Source organism: Ictidomys tridecemlineatus, chromosome 15, assembly GCF_052094955.1.
Source record: "Ictidomys tridecemlineatus isolate mIctTri1 chromosome 15, mIctTri1.hap1, whole genome shotgun sequence".
Taxonomy (NCBI): domain Eukaryota; kingdom Metazoa; phylum Chordata; class Mammalia; order Rodentia; family Sciuridae; genus Ictidomys; species Ictidomys tridecemlineatus.
Window position 1 is genome coordinate 43,689,215 of NC_135491.1, and position 10,131 is coordinate 43,699,345.

Sequence of the window (10,131 nt, forward strand, 5' to 3'; positions counted from 1 at the left end):
CTCCCAAAATCACGACATCACTTTTTATCTCATCAACCAAATCTGAGTGTGACAGATGCTCCATATTCTAACCAAAACTTGCTTTTAGAGTAGGGGGTCTTAAACTTGATGAGATGGAATGGGCCTGTACAGGAATTTGTCATTGCAGATATTTTCCTGGATTTTTAGCTTTTGCTTCAATTTTCTCTGTTTGTCTCTCTCTCTCTCTCTCTCTCTCTCTCTCTCTCTCTCTCTCTCTCTCTCTCTCTGTTCTTCTTCTTCTTCTTCTTCTTCTTCTTCTTCTTCTTCTTCTTCTTCTTCTTCTTCTTCTTCTTCTTCTTCTTCTTCTTCTTCTCTTCTCTCAGACTTTCTCTAGATCATTACATATATGTCAGTTTTCCACCCCACCCCACCCACCACATGCCCTAATGCTCTGAAGACTCTTCTTCATTCCACAGTTTTACTGTTAACTTGGAGACCTTCACCAAGAGGTAGAGAGCAACTTCCAGGTTAGGAAGGAGCACTGTGTTGTCCAGTTGACATAAAGGAGCTTATAACATGACTATGAACCAGGAGGAGCTGGGAATATCTCAGCCTCCACAGCATCAGCTGTGAACCAGGTCTGGAGAATACAGAGAGAGCACCTGCCTGGACAGGACCTGGGACAGTGGCTTGGACCACAGTGCATTGATGGAAAACTTTGAATCAACAACAGACCTTGCTCTTTATGTAGAAGTCAAGGAGAAGCCAAGGACACAGCCACCTGGGAATATTGTCACCCCTAGAAAGACACCAGTAAAGACACTTGCTATCCTGGTGTGCAGAAATGAACCCAGGCTAGAATGAAGAAGTCAAGGCCTGTTAGGAGAAGGTACTGAAGGTCATCTGAGGTGGAGCCCACACCCCTTCCTCCAGGAAGTCAGGCAGAGCAGGCACTCCTGTCTCCTGCTGTATTCCCTATGTCCTTGCAGGATTCGAGAAGATTTGACATCTCCTGGTTATGGGCTGTCTCCCCAGCGGCCCCAGATGCCCAAGAGAGCCCTTCCAGGTCCACAGTGCTAGAACCAGAAAGTCCTCAGAATGTTTGTCAGGTGCATAAATGACAGTAAACTCAACCTCAGAGGGAGCTGTCCTTGGGGAAGCCACAGGGTAGGAGGAGAGACAGTGAAAGGGGGTGGGCTCTTAAGAAGTGTCACAGTTGCAGCCACCAGTGTATTTCAACAGAGCAGCCAGCACAGAATAGGGACAGGTTTACACAGACCCTCAGACCAGGACTACAAGGACCTTGGAGGGAACTCAGGAAACTATGAAGGCTGAGAAGAAGAAGGACTTCCCAGGACCAAGGGCACAGTCACACTGCCCAGTTTGCTCAGGCAGTCCCCTCATCCCCCAAGGTCATCATTTCTCACCTGTAGGGATCTTCATTTTGTGTCCCCTCAGAGAAGCCCTCCTGGCTCCTCCAATTACAGCCCACTGCTCCCTCCTCTCCATCCCAACACCCTCATGGGCCAGTGTTATGGTTTGGGGAGGGGTGTCCCCCAAAGCTCATGTGTGAGACAATTCCAGAAAGTTTAGAGGTGACATGATTGGGTTATGAGAGCCTTAACCCAATCATTGATTAATCCCCTGATGAGGGTTCACTGATGGTAACTGTAGCCCTGGAGGGTGGAGCTGGAGGAGGTGGGTCTCTGGGGCGGGCCTGGGGTATGTATTTTGTCTTTATTGAGTGGAGCTCTCTCTCTCTCTCTCTCTCTCTCTCTCTCTCTCTCTCTCTCTCTCTCTCTCTCTCCTTCCTGGTATGATGTCTTGAGCAGCTCTCCTCCACTACACCCTTCCACCGTGATATTCAGCTTCTCCTTGAGACCTAAGCAATGGACCCGCTGTCTATGGACTGAGAACTCTGAAACCATGAGCCCAAAATGAACTTTTCCTCTTCTATGTTGTTCTTGTCAGGTATTTTGAACACAGCATCAAAAAAAAAGTTGATTAAGTAGCCAGTGGCTGCTAGGATATTCAATTAGTAATTCCAGGGGTGACGAGTGGGCTTCTGAGATCTCAGAGCAGATCAGAGGGGCACAGCCCTGTCCTGCCAGTACCCACTGGCTCTGGGGTCTCTGTGGGTTAAGAGTGGCTCTCCCACTGTGCCCATGTTGCAGGACACCACTCGTTGCTCTTCCTCCTCCCTGTAGGGTCCAAACTCCACCTGGACCCAGGTCCTTCTCTGTGCTGACCTCTGAAGCGGAGCAACTGCAACAACACAGAAACAGCCCTGGGAGCCGACCTTGTGGCTCTATAGACTTCATGGGTAGCTGGGCATCATGGCCTGGGGGGTCCTGCTGCTCCTCCTCCATAGCAGGGTGAGGCTCCAGTTTGGGTTTGGCAGGACCCAGTCTGAGTCCCATCAGCCATAGGGTGCAGAGGAAGAGACAGAGGCTGCAGGGGGGAGGCACCAGGGAGGAGGAGGCTGGTGGAAATAATAGAGAACAGAGGGGAATGTGCAGCCACCCAAGGCTCCCCCAAATGTCCAAGGTGACTCCCCTGAATGACAGACAGGGTCAGGATTTCTGATGTCACCACCACCAAGGAGAAGGCAGGGTATGAGGGGAGACTGAGGAACCCAGAAGAGCAGGGCCACCTTCCCTGTCTCTGGACAGGCATTCAGGACACTGAGTGCTGGCTGTGCTGGAGCTCCAGCTGCCAATGGGAAAAACAGCCACTTAGGAACCCCTTCCTGCTGCCATTTGGCTCTAGGTCATGCCTTTGGCCAGAAGGTGACCTGGCCCTCTCAAAGGGGCTCCAGGCAAGATTACTTGTCTTTGGGGGAAATACAGAAGGCCCCAGGCACTGTGTCCTAAAGGGGATCTGGGATGTCACTGGGTTCCTGTCACTTTATGCACCTGAACTAAAAAAGGGTATGGCTTGGCCATTAGGGCAAAGGTGATGGGGCTCTGAGCCTATAGGCAGCATCCAGGCCCTCATCAGAAGTTAGGCGAGGTTGGCAGGATGCCTGGGCTGTCCTTGGCCCTTGATACCCTCCATAAAATGCTTCTACCATGGGGTCCCCTTATCTCCTGCTACTCCTCCCCACTGTGCCCAGGAGGAGTCCAGACTCACCTCTCCCCCAAGGCGCACCCACAGAGGGTCTTTCCCACTTCCCTGTTGTTGACCAGGCTCCTCTCAAAAGCCACTAGAACTTTCTAGACAAGGAAAGCTGCTGAACGTTACTGTTGGCTGCCATTATAAAAATTGTCTTGGCTTCACCCATCAGAAATAATCATTAACAAGTCACAAGCACAGATTTGGGTTCCATTTTCTTCTCTCCCCACCAGTCCTGGCTCCTTCACAGGCCTCAGGGTCTTACACTCAATGCCCACGATATTGTGTGTGTGTGTGTGTGTGTGTGTGTGTGTGTGTGTGTGTGTGTGTGAGAGAGAGAGAGAGAGAGAGAGAGAGAGAGAGAGAGAGAAAGAGAGAGAGAGAGAGAGATTTTTTTCTCATGCCTGGTCTCCATCTCCATGACCACAGCTCACCCTCTGGGGCACCATGCTTTCCCCTTCCTAACACAGGAGGCACCTCACACTCTTACATGGTGCAGCTTCCTCCACCATCAAGTGGAAAGGATGATGTGCTGTTGACTTAACAAGTCTCTAATCAGGGACATTTTATCAGACTTTGTCCATGGCTGTCACAACACACACCTGAGGCATTTGGGATGCTGTCTGTGTACATTACATGAAAAGAAATTTCACCCAGTAAGGAATTCTGTGTAGGCAGCCAGTTACTGGGAAGAGGTGCGTACCACCAATGCCCCCGTTTGAGTACTGAGTGAAACCCCAGGTTGCTTTACCACTGAGCCATGTCCCCAGCCCTTTTCATTGCATTTTGATACAGCGTCTCACTAAGTTGCTTAGGGCCTTGCTAATTTTCTGAAGCTGGCCTCAGCCTCCTGAGTCGCTGGGATTACAGACATGCGTGTGCCTTTTGACTTGGAACATATCTTAGTTCGATCTGGGGTGATAAAACAGTATTACTGACCCAAAGCTGGATGATGTAAAAAGGAAATAGATTTATTTAGCTCTGCCCAGGTGACCCTCTCTGGTTTGGTCTTAGTTAACGACATTCAGCTATGTCATAACATGGTAATGGCATGACATCATAGGACTTTGTGGGAGAAAGATCACATGGTGAGAGAGGAAGACTAAATAGACAGGGAAGAGGCAGACTTGCTTATTTTTTAAAAAATGTTTTTATTAGTCATTGATGGACCTTTATTTCTTTGTTTATATGTGGTGCTGGGAATCGAACCCAGTGCCTCACAAATGCTGGTCAAGAGCTCTACCACTGAGCCACAACACTGGCCCCAGACTTCCTCTTTTGGAAAAACTCACTCACCTGAAAGGAATTAACCCACTCCTGTGAGAGCTAATTCACTTTGGAAGACTAGCACTAATCCCTTCACAGGGCAGTCCTGAGCCAATCATTAAGTCCTACTTCTGAAAGGTACCATCTCACTGGAGACCTGTAATCCATGATAGGATCCTTTGCAGGGCAAACAATATCCAAACCATACCATTCTGCCCCCGCCCCCCAAGGTTCACTTCCTTTTTTCAATGCAAAATGCAGTCATTGCATGCAAAGGCTGAAGCTTTGCTAGCATGACTCCAAAGTGCAAAGTCCCAAGTCCCATCTGAAACTCAAGGCAAATGACTTCCAACAAGTTACATGGTTTCAGGATACAGCCTTGAAACAGGCTCAGGGCAAATAGTCCTGTTCCAAAAAGGAGGAATAGCGAGTAGAAAGTTGCTCCCAGACCCCCAGCAAGTCTGAAAACAACCAAAGAAGACACTAGATCTCCAAACCAAGTCCAGCCTCCTAGACACAGGGCAGTGGACTGGTCCCCAGGGCCTTGGGCAGCCCCGCCCCTGGGGTGATGCTGGTTGCAGCCCACATGGCTGCTCTCCTGGGCTGCATGCCATGGCCTGTGGCTTTCCTAGGCTGGCATTGACACTGCCAGTGACTCTACACTTCTGAGGTCTTAAGAGCAGTGGTCCCACTCTCATGGCCTCACTAGGCATTCTGGTGAAGAATCTTTGCCACGACTCCACCCCAACAGCAGGGCCTCCAGAACTGTCCTTTGAAACCCCAGGGGAGGCTGTTGTGACAGCAGAGCCCTTGGATTCTCTGCACCTGCAAAATAGCTCCACTTGGGCATCACCAAGGTCTGTTGCTTGCTCCCTTTGGAGCAGTATCAGGAGTCTTGCCTGGGCTTTCTTGAACCATGAATGGACAGACCCAGAGCATTTTGCTAGAACACAAGGAGCAGAATCCTGAGACAATGCTGGGCCCCCTTCCGTGGTCTTCCGGCTCTTGATGGAAGGGCACCTGGAAGATTATGTGTAGGCCTCAGGCCTTCTCTCCCATGGTTTTGAAGCAGAGAGCCTGGCTCCTTCCCACCCATGGTACTCTCTTTCCCATCCCCTATATTCTCACCCAATCTCTCATTTTGCTCTTTAGGTGGGCAGGCTGTGAATTTTCCAGTGTTTTAGGGTATGCTTGCCTTTGTCAAGTATCATTGTAAATCTCAATGGAAATGACCAAAAATAGCCACACAACTCCTTCCATATTTTACTTAGAAATGTTCCCTGAATCCTCTAGGTTTTCAATCTTACATTTGGCCTTCCATGGCATCTTTAGGCATGAATACAGTATAGCCAAGTGTTTGCAGTGATCAAAGGCAGCCTTTCTTCTAATTTCCACAGATGGCTCCCACTTCCTCCTGAAGCCTCCTTAGGATGGCCTTTACTAAGCACATTGCTATCAGCATTCTGAAGATGACCACTTAACCAATCCCTAGGAGGTTCTAGCTCCTTCCTAGTCTCTTTGTTGACTGAACTTTCACCAGGATTTCTGACAATTCTCCATTTATAGCAATACAAGACTTTTCTTTCTTTTTCATTCTTCAACTTCTTTTGTTGTTGTTGTACAGGGGCTTTAACCCGAGGGAATTAGACTACTGATCCATATCCTCAATCTTTTTTATTTTTATTTCATTCTTTAAAAATTTATTTATTTTTTTCTAATTTGTTACATATGACAGCAGAATGCATTATAATTCATATGACACATATAGAGCACAATATTTCCTATCTTTGATTGTAAAAAGAGTAGAGTCACACATTGCTTTCCTATATCAGGAAATTTTACCCGTGCTTAATGCCCCTGCCAGGCTGGTCACCTGGCCTGCTGAAATGGGAAGGTAAAGGTAAAGGTAAGGTAAGTCTGAGCTTAGCAGGGTTCAGAGTGACCCTCGCCCAACACTGCTGGAAGGGCATGTGCACTGGAACCCAATGGTGAGGGCCTGTCCCACTGGCCACTGGCTAGCTGTATCTGCGCCTGGACATCCAGCCTGCTGTGGGCATGGCCCTGAAGGCCTATAGATTGCAGTTCTGGACCAAGCCCCTGATGCAGAAGATCCAGGAGCTAAAGGGAGCTGAGGACAAGCACACAGAGCTCTAACTCCCTCTTCAGGGAGGTAGGGAAGGGCTACGTGCAGGTGGAGTCTGCTTGTGTTTTCCTCAGTTGCTCACCCTGGAGCCAGGGTTGGCCCTCTCATTCACAGAGCCATTCATCCACTCTTCATTTGTCCTTCAAGCAACACTGATGAAAACTCACCTCATGATGTTCATTGTCCAGGCTGCCATGGGTCCTCTCTTATTAGAAACACTCAATCAATCCCCCCGGGAAGCTTTGGATGGGTAAGCCCAGTGGATGCCCACCTTCCTCCACTGAGTCTGAATATACTCCCCACTGGGCCTGAGTATACTCCTCCCTTCCTCACCTCACCTCTCCATTACTTTCTGTCTCCTCTCCTCCAACCACCTAGACACTCTTCAAAGGAGGGCTATGCTGTGAGAATGTTGCCCACACATCCAATATTCCTCCAATTTTGTTTTCATAGATACAGGGTTTGGAGGGGCATGATGGTCTTTCTTCTGTTGTTTCTTTCTGCTGCTTAGGGGCACAGGATCTCATTCCTATAAAGGGGGTCAGGGAAGGTTTTAGGTGGGGCCAGAGTCTCTGGAGTTGGAGCAATTGACCATGAGTCATAAGGCTCCCTCTTGGGAGTCAGGGGCTGGTAGTCTTGAAGGAGAAGATGTTGATTGACCAACTGTTGGTGAATTTGTGTATCTGATCATGCAGAAACTTCTGTAGGCAACTTAGCAGTCATGGTCCTTAGAGGGAGAAACATATAGAGGACTTATAGGGGGCCTGTTGGGGAGAGAAGCCAAGGCCACACCAGATTACACACTCCCCAAGGGAACTGGTGGCCTACTTGCTATTTCCTCTTTTCTAGCCGCTCTTGTAGCTGTTGATTTTGTCCTTTTACCCCTGACTGGTGGACATAAAACAACACTACTCTGGTAGATATAGGTAAAGGCCTCCTTTTTCTGCTGTTAATAGGTTCAATCCATGGCAGTTTTGTAGGACCACAGAGGCTAAGGTGTCCAGTTGATTCTGGAGAGTTACTATAGACTTGGCTACCTATTGGATATCCCCTATCAGCTGATTGGAGAGCTGATGAAAGTGGGAAACAGATGTGGTTATTCCTGCCCTTCCTGTGGCTAGGCCTGCTGTAACCCCAGGCTGGCTTGTAGGGAGACAAATGGAATAGCCCATTTGTATCAAGGGCTCATATGAGCACAGACTTACCAAGGAGCTCTTTAGGCCTAGAAGACCTGATATTAAATGAGAGAAGCCAAAAATCTCTCTCCAGGAAGTGTGAGGGCTGAGAAATTGTCCCCATACCAAGAGTGGAGAGGACAAGGACTTTATTTGGGAATATAAATCTTTAACATAGCCAGAGTTATCAGGAATGTAAACACAACAATTTTTTAAATATTTTTTTTACTGGTATTTGGACACAATACTTTTATCCATTTATTTTATGTGGTGTTGAGGATCTAACCCAGGTCCTCGCACATGCTAGGCAAGTGCTTTACCGCTCAGCCCCAGCCCCAGCCCAATATTTAATTTTAATGTCACAGATGTCCATCTTCTCAAGATGTAGTTAAGCTATTTAATGTCATCTGATTCTGTAAAATATCTATTTTTGTTACTTAGGGCTGGATACTCACACTAGTGAATTTCAAGCCTACGTGTTTAGGTTAGGAATATCTGTAGGCCTTAAAACTAAAAACTTCTGGCTTTGGCAGTTTCTCTAGATTTTTATTGTGCATTCTGGCCTAATCATCTTTCTTTTTCAGCCTGCAGCCTTATATGTTCTTGGGGCGAACAGATGTGTATATCTTAGGTGAAGTATTCTAGCTCTTAAGCTGACCTTTGCCTCTTTCTTAAATATCATTTTACAAAGTCAGCATATATTGTCTCTTTTTAAAGTCCATTTTGTAAGGTAAGACAGCAGCGACCAATAGGAAGCAGATTTAAAAGGCTGCTGAAGGAGGATTTTTTGAGGTTTTGCTCCTGGGCAAGACCCTCAGATCAACTGGGCAGGTCCAAGGAGAAGTAAGTGGGGCTGGACCAGACTGAAATTTTTATTGGGCTTAGGGCAGGAAGGGAGGGCTTGGGACAGAAAAGGGGGTTTTTTTGAAGTCTCTTGTCCTACAGAGGTTGGCTGGGGGAGCTTGCTAAGATCCAGGATTTGTCTGGAAACCCCACTTATTGAAAGGTGGTTCTGTCAATGCCTGATTCGTGGTTCTTTCATGCATATGGGTTTAATCACCTCAAACTGACCTAACGTCCTGGCCTCCTTGATGATATATAGTGGCGACATCCATCTGGCTACTTACTGCTGCCTAGGGGCACCGGGGGGAAGGGGACGGTTCAGGTGTTGGCTCGGTAGAGAGGTGACTGTAGGGGTGTAGGGGCATCAGGCTGTAGGTCACTCTGGCAATTTCACCTTTGCGCTTTTGGGCAAAACTGAGGAGGCAGGGAGCAATCATTAATAGAAGTCCTATTACTAATATAGGAGTGAGAATGGGAGTCAGCCATGTAATGAGGGTTGAGTTTAGCCAGCCTGGACAAGGGTCATTTGATTGTTGCTGTTTAAGCCATTCATCCAAACGATGGAGGGTGTCAACATTCTTTTCGATTAAACCAGTTTCATTGATATAGTAGCAGCGTTCTTCCTTCAGGAATAGACAGGTTTCTCCTTTGTCTGCCATCAGGAAATCTAGGGCTCGAAGGTTCTGTAATGAAACTTGAGCAATAGATGTGATTTGCCTTTGTAAGGAAGTGAGGGAGGTGGCCAAAAGACGCGGCCAATGCCTCTACGGATTCCCAAAGTTGTTGTTCAAGCTTCTGAGTAGCGGTTATTGCATAATCAAGTCCTCCTGCCCCCAGTCTGGAGGCAGCGAGTGAGGAAGCCTGAGAGAGTCCAACTCCTAGAAAAAGACAGCCCATCTTGTCCTGTAAAGGGAGGTAGTAACAAGTCATATTCATTCAGCCTCACTGTACAGAGTTAATTGAGGGACCAAGGTGGAAGGAACATAAAAAGCAAAGGGCATGTTGAGGGTTAGAGTTTTTGTTAGGGTACCATTGCACCATAAAAAGAAACTCAGTGGAGCAAAGTTTGGGAAAGAGATTCAAATGATCTGGTCACAGGGTGCTGAACCTGAGGAAGTTGAGCAGCAGGGGAAATTCCCCGATGAGTTATGAAAAAGAGGGGCTTCCTTAAAAGCTGGAGAGAGGGCCATTGGAGTATGGTTGAGGTATTGAAAGGAAGATCAATTGGGATAGCAGTTAACGGAGTATGATCTAAACCTGCCAGAAGAAATGGTCTGAAATGTTATTAACTTTGGATAAATTGAGAAGCTGAAGGCCCTGAACATATTAGGGCCATCCCTGAGAAAGGGACAGCTTTAGGATGGGCAACTGCATCCAGCTGGTGTTGGAGTTCCTTCTCTTGCTCCTGGATGGTTTTGTGAATTTGAGGGAACACTTGTATGTAAGTTCTCCAGATTCTGATAGAGGCTTAGGGGTGCTTGGAGAATCCCAAGAATTAAATCTACCACCAATGCTGGAAGCACAACTTGGGTCCCATGGTTCCCAAAGAGTTAATTTGGTGTTTGCTCGTTTCTCATAGCAAGGCTGATCTAGGAACCATTTCTTGCATGAAATATATGGGCACCCGCC